Here is a 17,569-nt window from a genome sequence, read left to right as displayed (position 1 = left end):
TGAGTGAATAAACTGTTAACATTAAAAATAATATAAATCGTGACAGTGAAAATTAAATTTTATACCAATTTAAATGTCTTCTTTTATGTACCAGCAACTGAAATGGTTTTATGTTTTTCAAGTATTTGTAGTTCATTTGTTTTTCTTTTCAATTTTCACAAAACAAATGAATGCTACATACTAAATGATTGTTTCTTTTCAGTTGTTAAGTGCATTGTTTCTAATTAAATTGTCTTTTTTATAGTATCACCTTACCCAGCAATTAAACTTATATTATAATTTTATAATAATTAAATACACAAAAGTGAAAACCATCAAAATGGAGGAATCTGAGTGATTTACAAAAACTATAAACTCCTGTAAAATAACTGGGAATATACAAACTCCGCATTAAATTATTATATCCAACTGCATATATTATTTTAACGGTAAAGTGAATTCAGTATAATTTTGCGTCGTCAGATAAATAATCTTCCGTTTATTCGCTAAATTCCCAAAAATAGTCATAATTGTCGCGTGTAATCAACCAATCTGTATATTTAAAAAAAAACTTGTGTTGGATTAGCCCGCGAGTGATTTTATTGCATTTTAAGTGTGTCTGTGTGTTTTTGCTGTTTGATCTATGGAATATAAAAAGTAACCAGCGCATTTTGTGTAATTCGATTTATGGAATAAAGCTGCGCCTTTGCTTACTTTGAATATAAATAAAACCCGAAGTGTCTACTCGTGTTATTCGATCTATGGAATAGAGCTGTGTTATCTTGTGTCCTGCGCTGTGTGATCTATGGAATAGCCGGGTTTCCCGTGTGTCCGAGCGGTAGTGGGCCAAGGAGGGCAGGGCGCAGCGGGGGCAGAGGCGGCGGTGGCACGCGCCGCGGTTGGGGCGGGGGGCGAGCAGCCCTCCGAGTCTCAGCCCGCCGTGGCGGCCGCGCGGGAGCAAGCGCCCGACAACTCCACCACGCCTGCTTCCTGGTAAGAAACCGTTATGTATTGTTTTTGTAATAAATGCCTGCCATTGTCATTTCTTTATCCCTGCAGCATTGGTACAATACATTATCATGTCGGAATATGATTCGGCATTAGATTATTCTGATTTAAAATTATTTAGTTACAGTTGTTTAGAATTATGTAGGTTATGATTATTAGATGATAAGCGACTATAATTACTTTCTTGAGATTTGTTTTTCACTGAATTTACACAATGGTACAAATAATTTGCAATTAAGAGATTAAACGTCACGTATTAGATCTGAGGCTGTCGGCGTGAAAAGGGGAGCGATCTCTCCTGTATTCTCCTTTTATAGCGTTTTGACAGCACCCTCTTTTGTCGGTCTTGCATAAAGTGCGATGTTCAGGCATGGTATAATCATCTCAACGGAGGCAAAATATTCACGTACCTGGATCACGCACGACAAGGTATGGTCTTAAGTCTCTGCTGTACCTTGCTTGTAGCGAGTACAACAGGCTACCAAAGTCCTATTGAATATCAAAAAATGACGATATGAATTTTAAAATATTACCGCCTGAGGAGGTACGTGGAAGATGAAATTTAGTTTTTAGTTTTTGTTTTCCCTCAGATATTTCTTACTATATGTAAATGTTTATTATTGTGTTTTGTTTTAATTTCATTGCATTACTTAACTTGCCATTATTTCAGTTTTTTGTACATATTTTTCCTTATTACTATATCATTACCATACCTTTATGTAAATATTTTTCTGTCCCAAAATGAGTTTGTTGTAACTCCTGGGAGTACAAAAAAAAATAGTTTCATTTGGAATGAAAATATATGAAGAGATAAAGGAATGAAAATATATGAAGAGATGTCTGAAAGTATGAAGAATGAAAATAATATGTATGAATTTAAGAAGTGCAGCGTTTATCCGTAATTTATAAACAAAGTTGAGGTTACATGTCCTCAGTGTGTTTAACATAAAGAACTTAACAAATCTAGACATCTCATTTATGCCCTTATTTACAGACAAAACTCAAAGTGAGGGATGTACATTTTAATGTCATAGGCAGTGAATTACTTAAAGGTTAGAACCGTAGAATGTACTTTCCTTACCTTGAGTTTTGTCTCTGAATACGGGCATCAGTCTTTAAGTATTAAAAAAAGTTGTATTATTAAAATGAAAATACAAGACGATTACATAAGTGCTGACATACACAAATACAATAGCAAACAACAACAGTAATACCACATTCAAAAAGCAAGGACAAATGCAGGACAGTAAAAAAATACTGTACAATGGACTTAAACACCACAATGACTTATCTTACTACTCTAAAAATGATACTGGAGACAAATTTAAAATCAACATTAAAAAGCACATGATGACTATACAACCAGACGAGACAGTATGACTTCACCTAATAATATGTTTGTATAACCTTTACGAGTTTTTAAAAATTATAAATAAATATAAAAAAGGGAGACCGAGTTATCGACCGCGGACCGTAAAAGGAACACAAAATTTTCTCAACTTTCTTCAATAAGGTTTATCTAGTTATTTGAATCTGTGAGCAATTTAGATGTCAATAGGTATAGTTTATTGAGTTTTGAGAATGAAAAATCAGCATGGAAAATTATTTTAGTGCATGTATTACTACATGCAACATTGTTTATGAGTTTGAAATCTATCATTAAAACAATATTACTTATATGTTACAGGATGTTTCAACAGTATAAATATTTTGGTTATAATTCCAGAGACCAATGGAAGAAAGCCGTAAAAATCTCATTTACCAGGCTGAGTAATATCCATTTTAAACTAGATAGGTACATTTAAATTTTAAGTAAGTGGTGTGGAATCAAAACCTTCAGTTATTAAAAAACATGTTTTTATTTACAAGAGGCACGAGTAACCTTTTTCTAGTCTGGGGCCGGATTAAGAGGGCTGTCTTTTGAGTTTGTACAAAAACAAAGATTTTTTGTTGTTGTTACAAATCGTTTTATTTATTTCTTTTTTCGTCGGCCTTTAACGGAGTGTGAAAAATATAATCATAAAATGAAATACAAAACTCTTGTGTACAAAAATTTTTAAAAAAAGAATTTCAGTGGCAAACAGAAAAAAAAAACATAACTTTACCATTCAAGACAAAATAAAATATGATAAAAATAATAAGTTTTGGAATGACAGAGGCAATGCATCATAATGTATTTCTTTATACAGTACTACACATAATATAATAAAAACAACTAATAGTGCCATCTATTAGTCATTTTTAAAAACTTAAAATACAACCCTCTAACCATTTTTCCTACGAGTCGCTGGGCGGAATATAAAAATAAATATCAACTCATACGTACATACCTTGTGAGGTATGAACAAAATATTATGTGATAAAAAAATACACTATCAAAATTAACACGTTTGCGAAGACTTTTTTCTCATAGGATATACATACAATGAGGAAGTTCAGTGCTACGGGAAATTGGATACAAAAAATGTTTTCTTATATGTGGTAAGAATTAGAGCACAGCGAAGATTCTCAAAAATGTATGAAAAAGTAATAAAAATAATTTAAATAAAAATGAGCTACTTTGAAACGCCACAATTTCTTGTTAGCTAACCAATCAATTTTTTTTATTTATTTATTCATTCATCAACGGTTCAATGAAACGTTTAGAAAAAATTGTGTTACAAAAATAATCACAGCAGTGAAGAAATTACAATGTAACACATAATATCGTCGGGTTTCTGGAGCAAGTTGGCATTTTACTAGTAGTGAGATATTGCACCCTCGAAGTTAAAATCTCACCCCAAATCAAAAATCCAAAACTGCTAGTTGAATATTATAGAATATTCATTTTTGAATATTAAATATTTTTATTTACTATTCGAACAAGGCTTGCATGCACCAATGTCCCGATTGTGTTGTATTGTAAACTCGAGACAAGATCTGGACTTTTTTGGTGTGAGTCTTTATAGATTTAAAAATTCACCAAGATAGACCGGTTCTTGTCTTGAGATAGTAATTTATTTTTTTTGTCCTATCTTTAATTTTGTTTAGTTGTATTTTATTTTATTAGTGCCTGTATTTATTATAAGAAATTGTATTTACCATCGTTAGAATGGACTGCATAAGTTTGTCAAATAAATAAATAAACAAAGGCTTATTGGATGCCAGTTATGAATCAATCTCATTTTATGAAATTTTATAGTTACCGACTTATTGATTAGAAATATCTTATTTTATAGAAAAATTAAAGCCAAACAATTTTAAGTAAAAAACAAATCAATTATCAGTAAATAACAGTTAAGATGAGAAAATTGTATGTTCTAAAATATAAATGTAACAGAGTAAAGTGGAGAATGATTTAAAATTAAAATAAATAATAATATGAACCAGTATTCCACTAGGTAATGATAAAAAAAAAAGTTTTTCAGTCTCCGGGTAGCCATTTTTTTTTCAATGTTTAGTGTATTTTGACAACTACGGGGTCCTACTTTTAAATGGCAGCACAACTCACCGACGACAACTCGTGATGTCACAGGAGGAGTAATTACAAAATTACGAAAATCAAAGCGATGATAATACGATACATAAAAATATAAATAATATTTTTCAGTACTAAGTACTGTATATTGTGTACGTAATTTTACATTCAAATGTTTGCCATTTATTCCAGTCCTTGAATCAATGGTAAACTGTTAATATAAATTGTCAACAGAATGCAACATTGTATTTACGCTCTCTCCAGCGGCATCGTTCAATAATAGAATATATCACAGTACTTAATTAATTGTTTAAGATCTGCGTCTATTTTTGCCTCACTGTTCAATCACGCTAATATTAACGCATGCCAAATATTATTTGATTGGACGGTGCAATTTATGTTTCTACAAGCAGTATGATCCATACGTTATATTTCTATCTATTTATTTTGTATCCTTACATTGCACATATCGTCGCGTTTCTTTCTTAACCTCGTATCTGTTTTTTTTTATCAGGTTTACAGTAGGAGGAATAAACAACCTATTTTCAAAATGAAAAATGTGTGAATATGCCATTTCATAAATACATAGAAAACACATTTTTTTCACACGTAATAACCAATTATTTAATTTCGCTTTTGTAAATGAGAAATTTTCAGATATGAGGTTACAGTATTAAGGATTTGGATATTTTAAATGTGAGATATGCGGTTATTGAATTAAACTAATTAAAATAACTAATAACCAGCATTATCCAAGAGTTCAATAATGGGCATTTCATTTTGGATCACTATAGGCTATATAGACCCAGATCACAGTCTACCTTACGTAATTAGTTAAACAACACGTTAAGTAATGCAAACTACAATTATCAAATAAATAAATTGATCTCCCTCATTAGTTTCTTCTTCACCTGGGATTTTCAAGTAGATCTCCAATGTTTTGAGCAATTCCGTCTAAGTTGCATAATTTCCTTCTACGTTTTATTAACTTTTTCAGCAATAGTGGAATGGTATTATAGGTACTGCATTCTGAAAAAATATGTCGGGTTTTGATTACATCAATTGGTTGTAATTTTTTTACTGTAGAAGCTTTCCTCAGCGTATAAATTTCATAAAATAAATATTAATAGCACTAACTTTGTGATTTGTCATGTAACTAATTAAACTACCTATAGTAGACGCTCTCGTAACCGGCCTTGACGGGACCGACCCGGGCCGGATAGCGAAAAAGCCGGTTAAAGAGAAGGTAGTGAAAAACACATAAAAATAAGACTTTCGCAAGAAAGAAAAAATATTTTTTTTTTCAAAACACTAAGAATACAGAACTTTTATTCTGTATTAGAAACTCACAGATTAAAAATTAACATTTCACAAACTGTAAAAAATATGAACAGGAAAAAGCCACCCATCACTCCAAAAGAGGCATTCCTAGAAGAGGCCGGTTAAGAGAGCGTCTACTGTATTTAGTTTGAGTAAAATCCCAAAAATAAATTATTATTATTTATATGCCGACCGGTTTAAGTGTTATCACTTTTTAAGTTTTCCTTTTAAAGTGAGATAGCATTAAACATGTTTTTAAAGTGAGATAGCATTAAACATCTCTTGCAAGCAACCTCACATCTCGGACGATGGGTAATGAAAAACTTCCCTTATATTTAAACATAAGTGTGAAAACCCGGTAGCGATTTACGAGTTTCTTGCAGCTAACAAATATTAAGGGAGTGAGATGCGAGGACCTTGCATCGTCATTTTCGGCTAAATTTTAATTGATATTCAAATATAAGTCTGTTACATTTATGAGGTGTCCATTGAACTAGCCAAAAGTATTTAAAAAATCACAAAGGCAGGTTTTGGCTGAACCTAAGTTTCGACCAATATTTGACCGAAATCGAGACAGTGGCCGATCCATTGGGTTCAACTCTCTGAGATGATTTTAATTAGGTGCCTCCCTTCTTCGATTCTACTGAGAACCTAGTCATCAGTGATATGCTCTCTCCAGGAAATGCCTATGTTAAGCATTGCATATTATTATTTTGCATCGCAACAGGAAAAAAAATCCCCGGAACAACCTTTAAGAACAAAATTTAAGAAGAATTATACCATGTTATGTTATGCTATCTCACAGAGAATCAAACTCTGAATCCGTGTGTAAGAATTTCGTATCTTTTCCATTGCACTTGAGTAGCCACCGATTTATTTATACATCAAAATATTATTTTCTATTTCATGCAGACTGAAATAATTGGCATTAGCTGTTATGTTAATGATAATCGCAATAAATCACTATTTACGAAGGAAATGTACCTATACGCTTAATTGGGATTCGCAAGATTGTGAACGATCAGAGACTTGCCAAAATTACTGAGGTAAATACATATATCTCAGATTCCCTCATTAACTATCGAGGCTACCTTTCGTGTCCAATCCAATCGCTCACCTAATTTATTTCGCCGAGAGTTTGTGAAATAGGGAAATCAAATCTAAAGTCCTTAAATTATTTGTGAATTGGCTGAAAGTCATCGCCGTAAGGCCGGTGAAAGTGCTTTCTTTCTGTGTCCGGTCCGTGCAGATTAAGTATACAAATGGAACCTTAACCCCCGTGGATAAGTGCATTAAATTCGATGACTTATCTAAGGCAGCGGCGGTGGGCTTACCTGTGCGCTCATGCGCTGAACTGCCTATGAAAGTATCTATTTAAAAATTGTACACTCGTTAATATTTAGAAATACAATATACAAGAATAACAATGAAGAAATTGTCTTCGTCTCGAATTAAAGGCTCGCAAGATCGCTACCTAGTTTGATAAGCGCCTCAGTACTCAAGCGATAAAGATTACTTACTACATACTTACATATTGGGTTTACCAAGTTGTGATCCCGTGGCTAGTTTGAAACCCACTCTACCCCAACTTGATTTTCTAACGCTGCGTTATTTACAACTCATTGAAAATGGCCCCAAAATGTAAATATTTGGGTAAGTACTTGGGAATGTCACAAAAATGAAAATATATATTTTTTTTAAAAAAACAAGCACACCTATTATATTTGTGAGCTGGTGTTTATTTACGGAACTTCTAGATGTAGGTTCTGCAGTGCAGATGAGAAAACACCTATACACATTCTATGTGAATGTGATGCTTTATATCTCAGAATTAGGAATATGGGAACACTTCCAAGCAGTTCTGGAGAGTATACGTTCTGATGATTAGTAACTTTGAAACCAGTCCACATATAAGTGAAAATTAAAGTGGTAAATATATATATTTACAAACAAATTAGTACTGAACTATTAAAATCATAAAATAAAAACAAAATGTATTGGTACCGTAAATAGTTTAATTTTTCCGATTTTCAAAAATTAATTTAAAATAAATAAAATTAGCAACCCTCTAATCCTCTGTTTTAGAGGTTTGTCAACAGGTGGGAAAGCGAGGATGTGGAAGTTATGAAAAATACACCACAGTACCCGGACCAATTTAGAAAAAAATCTTTCTTGTGACTGGCGGGAATTAAACCCGCGACGCCAGTTTCACAGTTAAACCGTCCAACCAGCTGCGCCACGACACCTGTCTTAATTAAATTAAATTAAAGCATTAAAATGCTGCGTAACAATTTCATTTTTAATTTGGTTTATTAATCAGTTAGTAGTTTCCACTTAGACTAGACGAGCATCTTCAGACTGATCTTCTTCTTAGTCGTTTGCTTTTGGCAGAGCAGACGTGGTCACATAAGGAGGAGGGAAGCACTTCTGTCTGCAGCGTTTCTGGAGGCCTCCAGAGCCAGTATGTTTTAAATATCTAGAACATCCTGCAAGCATTAGTTATTATTAAATATTTTACTATGGAGCCACAGCCATGCAAACAATGCACCATTTTTACAATCTCTCGAGCAGATCCTAGAAGAAAACAAACATTCAAAACAAATTGTCTTAGCCGGAGATATCAACATAAATATTCTAAGCGGAAAATCTATTGTAATTGAATACACCAATATTCTTATGCACTATGGATTTATATAATTAATTAATGTACCAACAAGAGTGACACATGAGGCAGAAACTTGTATCGACCACATTTTTGCTAAAACAATTAACCCTACTGTATCTGCTGCACCCCTATTACTGATCATTACTCCACTATAGTTGGTATTAAAACCACAGTTCACCACCTACAAAAGTTGATTTTGATGCATAAGTTTTTTAAGATTATTGTATTTTTATATACTTTATTCCATTTTGTATTAATTTTCTTTAGACATCTCTAATAAAAAATTGGCTTTATTTTATATTAAAAAAAAGAAGAAAATACTGTTTACCTCAGAACAGGTATTTAATTTTAATTTAACTTTTTGTACATAATGTTATTTGTACATTGGCCCGCTTATTGCCAAACGGCAATTTCTTCCAACCAACCAATAAAATAATAGTTTTATTTTTATAATTCAAGTTACGGAACATATTCAATAGAAAATAAAGATTAAAAAGCTAAATATGTATTAAAATAGAAATAAACGTATTTGTTAATAAATGACCTTCAATCAAAACTATTACTCAATGGGAAAAAGGAAAAAAGAGGAAAGGAGGAGAGATTAAGGAAGGGAAAGGAGATGTTTCTTCAGACGTTATTTAAACAGAGATAATGTAGTAACATCTTTGATGGTGGATGGGAGATGATTCCTCAGTCGAGCCGCATGGACACTATATGAGTTAGAGAAGAAAGAGAAATTGTGGATGGGTATTAAGAGAGTGCCTTGAGAATTAGAACGAAGAGGTAAACCATTATTAAACCATATTAACCCCTTGATGAGAAGTATTAATGAAAAAGTCATGCTCAGCAGAGTGAGTTATTTTAAACAAATGTATTTGCCAAAGTGATGAACGATACGACCATGTAACATTTAAAAATGTTTGTAAATCAGTCAGAAAAACTAGAGTATCAACGATTTTTTATCCATAGATAAATACACAGTCTAAATACACACAGTCTAAATCTTGACGTACTAATACGGATTGAAATTTTTCACGCAGGTATATATAGGTGCATTAGGACTATGAAGTACATTGAACAGAAGTGAGAGGGAGTGATAGTCTCTCCGCTGTCAAATTTTGAGCCATCTTGTCTCGAGTTTACAATACGACATTGGTGCATGCAAGCCATAGTTTGTGCTGTGTTGATCGAGGAACAGCACATTATTATTTCGCAACCGGCGGATCGGAACATTGAATGCCACTTGTTCCAGTAACGACGGTCTATCAATTAAGCCATTCAGCAAATTAAACATAAATATGGAATCAATGTTATTTTTTTGTTTTTGTAGACTTAAGATTTTTAACATTGACTCCATTTATATATATCATTTATGTATATCGCTGACCCCCATTTTTCAGAATATGAATAAGCGCGTCAATACTCAAACGTGTAGCATTAGTATTATATTAGTGAGCTTGTGTTTAGGAATCTGTACGCTCTTCAAAACGCACTGGCGATTTAAAAAAAATAATATGAAAATTATAAAGAGATATTGAATTCGGTAAGCCCTGTTAATGCCTAGGGTTTCGTAATCCTTCTCTAAAATATTTCCCATTTCTGATGTAATGTGTTATTATCATAATAATTATTTATGCAATGAGATTATTTTGTGCTATCTACAATTTAATCCACATTAAACATATATAATTATTTCTACCCGGTGGCAACATTTTTCCTTTGAAAATCGAATCTAATTTGGTACATTGAATATTCTAAGCATTTAAAAAATAAAATTTACAAACACTTGTATATTCTGTTGGCCTTTTGTGCGCTGTATTCATATGTAAATCTGTCTATTGGCTTAATGTAGGATCAGATTTTGTGGTAACAATCTTTCTAAATTCCACTCCATTATTCTATGGAGGTATGTTCCACACTGTACGGACACATATCATCGGTATAGTGATAAAACCCTCTAAATGACAAAATGTGAGAATGTTATTATGTTAAAAATGCAGTAATATGTTATTTTTCAGGCTTTTTCAACTGACAAAACCTTTTCTTGTGGTCTTGTCCCCTTTCCCCTCTCTATTATAATATCAATATTGTATGATGCAATTACTTATATTTACATATAAGTTATTAATATAAAAATACTTTCAAAAATAAACGTAGGACATAAAGGTCAAAAGTTAGATAGATTAGAAATTTTAGAAATAAATAGGATAAAAAATAATAGTGATAGAATTTTAATAAATCTGCAGATAGAAATCAAAAACTCACCCTTATTAGCCCCCTTAGTTGGACCCTGTAGATTGTAATAAAACAATAAAAGTTTTTCATAGATAGAATCCTCTCTTAAAGTACACCGCCAACACATGTTTCAATAATTTGTCCCACCCTGTTCCATTGAAATATTGCATATTGTATCTCTTTCAACGTATTTTTTAAATGTACCTACGCTTAAGATAATATTTAGTTTTATATAAATTATCCTTACACTGTATAATATTCACCAGTCTGAAGATGCCCATTAAAGGGTGAAAGCGCTAATTGGTCAAACAAATAAGTGGAAGTGTACCAAGTATTTTAAAATTAATAACTTATATGTAAATATAAGTTATTACATCATTACAATGGAATTCCACCAAGAATTGTCAATAAATAATTTAAATCAAATCAAATCAATATTATATTGTTAGTTATAAAATGTTGAAATACTTACATGAAAGAAAATTAAACCAATTGCATTGGCAATGTTAATAAGTAAGTATTACCCATATGACATGTTCAGTGTATATTCGTTGGATCCAGTCATCTATAATTTATGGAATTATGCTAAATGTTATCAGTTTGAAAAAGTAAAACTCTACTTACGCCCGAAAGTGTGTTTGCATACAATCATTACATATTAATATCTATTTTTATCGCTAAAGCTAATCCTTTGACAGTTTTTTACACTAAAATTTATGGTTTATTTATGTTATCATATTTTTTGTTCATTTACAATTATTAAAAATTAATATCTATTTTTATCACCAAAGCTAAATCTTTGACAGTTTTTTTTTTTACACTAAAATTTATGATCTGGCCTTAGAGGGGGAGATCTAGCAAAATGTAAACGCTCGCCTTCCACACCGTAGCCAGGCTCTTTATAGACCTGGACTTGGGGGGCGAGAACTATTCACCAGTCACAATAGATCTTCACAGGTCGCAGTGACGTCAGGAGCTTGCATAGCACTGACCCCCACCACTAAGAATAAGAATGATTTGTTTATGTTATGATCATTTTTTTGTGTTTGTTTAGTCATCATCCTCGTATCTTTTTATTTTTCTTGTCTCTAGAATGGTGCATAAGATACTTCAATAGATTATGACTAAGTATTCTCGCAAATAAAACAATTAACACATTCGTTTGCATATTTTCTCATAGGATCATCTTATAAGGACATGTATCATAACTTTTGAAATATTTCACTTCCCATTGGATCGTAGTTGATGGTTTACAGTAAATCTTATTTGACCCTCATACTGGGACACTTTTTTTGCTGACTGTTTGCTACAGGGACACAATATCTTCTACCGTATAATTACTTAAGTTTCCCGAAGGCCATAGCCGTTTTTTCCTAAATCGCAAATGTGTTAAGTAGATTTAAGCTTAAGTTATATAACGGACTCAGTATTGATGTAGAAATTTTTAACTGCACGTTGCATTTGTACAGAAAATTTCTTCATGGGGTCGATTATTTGGGATAGTTGCTGAATGTACATCTTGAGTGGTTTATGCTATGTATATGTGCCGCATATAATGTATATGTTTGTGTATGTTTTATATGGGCGTTCATGTGTGTGCGTGGATGGCTCGGAGTGTGCATTCGGTATTTTTATTTATTTTAATTTATTACCTCCATGGAAAACGCAAATGTCAACAATTATCCTTTTTTCACTTAAAATTCTTATTTATTTTTTATTTTTTGTCACATTTAATGTTTATATCTTTTTAATTTATGAAAACTTAATTGGTCTTTTTATGTTAAAAAATTGTTGTTTTTAGTACTTATTTTGTATGACTGTATGTTTTCTAAATAAAATAAAATAAATAAATAAATAAAAATAAGGGTGTGATGAATTTAAAAATTAGAAATTACGACATATTTTAATATTTTAAAAGTAAAAATTACCATTACTCATGCATGTAAAAGTATAAATGTTTTATTACAATATTTGAGTTTGTCCAAATGTTCGCAGACAAAAGACTGGATTTCACCCCCTCGGGAGCCAAATATTGTAATGAAACCAACTGGTCCAAGAAGAAGTTTAAAAATTGAAAAAACAAATTCTGGCATTGCCTAGTATGTGAAATAATTCAGTCAGAAGAATCTCTTCACAACAATAAAGGTTTCAGCTCTTTAACTTCACTAAAATCAACAAATGGAAGAATTGAAGAAATATGGATGTTCAAACAAAGGCAAAATGGTGAATTTTACACAGTGTGTAAAGTGGACAATTAAACCAGCCAATGACAGGTCATAAGCCCTGTAAATGCCTAGACTTCTATATTCCCTTATTTAAGGTATTCTCCATCCCTGTTGTAATTTGTTAAATATAAATGTTTTGTTTAACTAAAGTTACGAGTATTTATCAACTAATAAAATACATATAAAATTTTGTTTTTTTTTAAAGTTAGCAGAGTTATCTTCAATGAGGAAGTTCAGTGGGTTTTATTATTTGTTAATAGACTATTAAATAAAGCCAATTTTTTTTTTTAATTCATGTATCATTATCAGCGCTATGATTTTTTTAAGTTTTGTATTTCTGAAATTAATCTGCTTGTGACGTCTCAAGTTCTCTTCCGCTTATTCTCGGTTCGTTCCGCCGATTGATCCGTTGACAGTAAGTAAATTGGAAATCTTTCACACCTCTCTCATTATTGGTTGATTCATATGAACTAGTGATGTCGTTTAAAGTTGTTTGCTTTTATTAAAATATTTTTAAATATTTTTTCATACATTTTCAAGAAACTTTGCCGTATAACTATGCTCTAATTTTTACCTCCCATAAAAAAACATTTTTTGTATCCAATTTCCTGTAGGGCTGAAGTTCCTCTTTGTCTATAAAATAAAATTGAATTTTAAATATGAAAATTTTAAGTAACTTCGTCAGTAACCTATTCAACATGTTTATTTATTTTTTTTAAACATAAATATTCAATTATTCATACAGAAAATTCGACTTAACTTAATTGACATTTGAAGATCTGTTAATTTACCATTATAATCGGAGCTTAGATCACCAACGAAATGTTATATAAATTACTAAATATGTCAATAGATCGGAAGCCCTGTTAAAGAAAGAAACAAGAAAAAGCGTGAATGTAATTAATTCAGATTCAATAAGTGCATAATGTAAGTTCTTAATTAAATTTTTATTTCTGTGTTTTGTCATTACCTGCCTCACTAGGCAAGCTTGTATCTTGGCAGAAATTTTATCAAATTGGTGTATCCGCTTGAGAGATCACATTTTCTGCTAATTTAAACCTAAACAAATACAGACTTACACCACTTTCGGGCAAAAGGACTTAGTATTATGCAATCAAAATCTATAATCTACTTCCACTGTCCATTAAAACAATTAACGACAAGAACATTAAACAAAAGACTTGAACTTTTGAAATTTATTTTCTGTGTATTCTCAATCGTATATTGCTCCTCGGCAAGGGTTACCCCAGTGAGGACACATTATTTTAAATATTTCTTATGTTATATACAGGTAATCCCCACTATGAATCTGTGATAGTACAATTTTTTTAATCCGCCATTTTCAACAATTTTCTATTTAACATGGACGAAACGGCCTCATTTTAGAAAGAAAAAAAACAAACATTCATTTCCAGAGAAGAAGCGACTGCTTCAGGATTTGAAACCAGCAAAGACCGTCTGACTCTTCTTCCTTCGGCTGGAGAAAAATATATATAAAAATATTGTGGAAGAAGACGTCAATGTGGAAAATAATATCGGAAGCATAATTTAAGATATTAGTCAAACGGAACAGAACTGAGGTTGAGGATATTTTAATCCCGTTGAAAGCTCACGATGAGTCAATGGCCAACGAAGAGCTGGAAGAAATAAATTGCAATAATAACACTAGTATTTGCCAAGGAATTTACATGGAATCGGTTCCCGCTCAAAAACAATTGGCCATAAAAGTACTTGAAAAAGCCATTTCTTTCCACAATCATTGTCTTTGAGTTAGTAAATAAAGGTTGTTTTCATTGTTAAAAATGTTGCTATAACTGTTCACATATCGGTGTCTCCCGTTAAGTATGAAATTTATTAAATATAATTTCATCAGGAAGGTATCCCCCGTACTCAACGGGTTACCTGTAATGCAATTATGTAATTTTTTTTTAAATGGTCGGGTAGGCTGTCTATTTCTTTACTTATTCTATTTTTTTTATTTTCTCTCCCTGAGTTTTTGAAATTTATTTATGCTTTATTAAGTTAGTTCATAACATCTTATGAACTTATATAAACTTTCAGTAACGATAATATCAAAAAAGAAGAAACCATTTCTCAAGAACCCATTTTTCCAAATTGATTTTTAATATTTTGAGAGTTTCCGTTTCTTTTATTTCTTCAGGTAACTCATTGTACAATTTTGTGGCAGGTAGTTTAACTCTTTAGATCCAATGAAAATACTATGACTGTGTTGTACGTACACTGTTAAGAATTTAGAAGTTCCAAGAAGTCATTTTAACATGAATATAATAAAATACTTACGTACTACAGCGTCTTCTATTGTGAAATACTCTAAGAATATTATTTTAAGTATGGTATATCCAAGAACTCATTAAATATGTCTTTATTATAATCAAACGGGACTCTGGAAATATGGTGTCTCATTTTCCAATACACTTATTTATCAATAATCACCATCTTCACCAAATTTCATGACAAATCTTAAGCTCGTTCGTTTGCATATTTATTCTGCATTAAGTAAAGTATTAATAATATTCTAATTAGTGTGTATTTGCAAATACGCTGACAAAGAATCTATAAATATATTAAATCTTCATTGACACAAATGACAAATTTCAACGTTACTGAATTAAACATGAACCTATTTTTAATTTACTTATATTTATTTTGTTTTTATCAATACAGCACTTCTGGAATTCAATAATAATTATAGTTCATACTCATGAAAATTCTCTGAGATTTTTAACCGTTTTTAGAATTATCGATTCACCAGAATATTTATAATACATTTTATACTTTAAGCATAAATTAATTCGCCTGCATTGAAAAATTTTTTTTTTTACTAATATACTATACAACATTAGTTTAAGAGTCCTCCTTATTAGGTGAACCTGATCTAAGGACTGTAGCGTAATTTTTTTGTATTTCATATGTCATTCAAATATTTTTTTTATCTCTTCTATCCTAATTTTCTTCAGCCAGATTTAGCTTTCTCTTTTGAAATATTGTTTGTTATCGGTTAAATTAATTTTATGTGGTAGCATATTAAACGATTCGGCAGAAAAATAATCCTCGGACCTTTGTCCAAATGTTGTGTTAAAAGGGAGGAATATTGACAAAAATATTATGTCTTGCCCTTTTATATACGAGGTGCGTTCAGAAAATAATGGGAATTTTTAAATTTCGCAGGATTGGAGAGTCCTGTATTTTTTTTTTGAATTTTCAACACTATTTAATTTTTTACACAAAATTTGATACAGATTCTTTGATCCATTTTTTTAACAAGCGAAAATCGCCGAGCTCATAAAACACGTCTAATCTTAGCGGCTGCCACAGACAAAGTAAACAATAAATACAGCTGAAGAGTTTAGCATACTTTAGGGGCATGTATACCAACTTAATGAAAAAAAAAAGACAATCGGGCTCTCCAAACCCGTAAAATTAAAAAATTCCCGTTATTTTATGAACACACCTCGTATTCATGTTCATGAGCATGAGATGACAATGTCTATCTCCAAATCTGTCTAGCAGAATAATTTTAGCGTATATTAGGCATATCTCAGGCACGTCAAAGACAAAACAAGTCTGTAGATAGGGTTCTCATTGGTTCCTCGAGAATAACTTTTATGATGCCTTCTTGTACTTTAATAATTCATTTGAGATGTGTAGCTGCAGCAGATACCCATCCTATTAGTCCATATTCTAAATGAGGTTGGCAAAGTGCTAAGTATATTTTTTCATATCTTCTTTTAATGTTTCTAAAATAAATACATTAGCTTTATGAGTGTGTTAGCCGTGTTATCAATGAGTGTCTCATCTTCTCATCTAATTTAAGACCAAGATATTGAATAATTTTGGAACAGTAGTAGAGTAGGACAGTTCCAGCTTGATTTATTTTGGCAGTTATTTATTTCCACATCCACAATTCTTCCGAGGCGTCTATTCTCAAAATTTAATACTTAGTGAAGTTCCACAATTTGATTCCTAATCTATTATTATTCTCGAAGATTGAGATCAGTGCTAAATAAGCTCCTGACGTCACTGCGACCTGTGTAGATTTATTATGACGGGTCCTCGTAAGGTTTATGCACGCCCTCCGAGTTTAGGTCTTTAAAGAGCGAGGCGCTCTCATATCTATCACTAAATCTCATTCTCCAAGCCCAGGTCTTAAAAGTATTACGTAGAAGGCAAGCGATCTCCATTCTCCAGGTTTAACCGGTTGTATATGTATAAGTGTTTCATCATTTGGACTGCAGAACGTACATCTAAAAGTTTTAGAAAGGTTTATTCTATCAAGCTCAATCTGCAGTGCCCTGTAAGGGCTTTAGTGATAACTCTCACTTGGTTTCTGCTAAGTTTCATTCGGTCGAAAATAAACCTTTGTGAGTGTACTTCATCCTAATATAATAGAAATAAAAAATAACTAAAATCAACCGTATTAGATTATAATTCAAAGTACTGCATAAAATTACTTTTCATAGCATAAGAGTCAAATGAATGATATGTTCTCAGTATGCATTTAACGATTTCACCCATATTAAATAGATGTTGTAAGCCCACATCATTTTAGTTTATACCCATGTATTTAATTTAATAGTTTTCTCTGTAATGACTCTAGTAAAAAATAACTTACAAATTATGTACCGACACATTAAATCAAGGTGCGAAATATGATTATTC

At 31.6% G+C, this 17,569-nt stretch overlaps 1 protein-coding gene across 2 annotated transcripts in view; it reads left to right on the top strand.

Annotated features, from left to right (window-relative positions):
• The first annotated feature begins 838 nt into the window (after positions 1-838).
• The window catches only part of Galphas (G protein alpha s subunit), a 55,403-nt gene continuing 38,672 nt past the window's right edge, over positions 839-17,569 (top strand). For both annotated transcript variants that reach the window (XM_088229572.1, XM_088229573.1), the window contains exon 1: positions 839-972. The gene's annotated coding sequence lies outside the window, so the exon portion shown is untranslated. The remainder of the gene's footprint in view (positions 973-17,569) is intronic.

The sequence above is a fragment of the Micrasema longulum genome, unplaced genomic scaffold (genome assembly GCF_059751315.1).
Source record: "Micrasema longulum isolate JH-2025_06_02 unplaced genomic scaffold, ASM5975131v1 h1tg000680l, whole genome shotgun sequence".
NCBI classification, from domain to species: domain Eukaryota; kingdom Metazoa; phylum Arthropoda; class Insecta; order Trichoptera; family Brachycentridae; genus Micrasema; species Micrasema longulum.
Note: the sequence above shows the minus strand (reverse complement) of the source record. Positions and strands in the feature narration are given on the sequence as shown.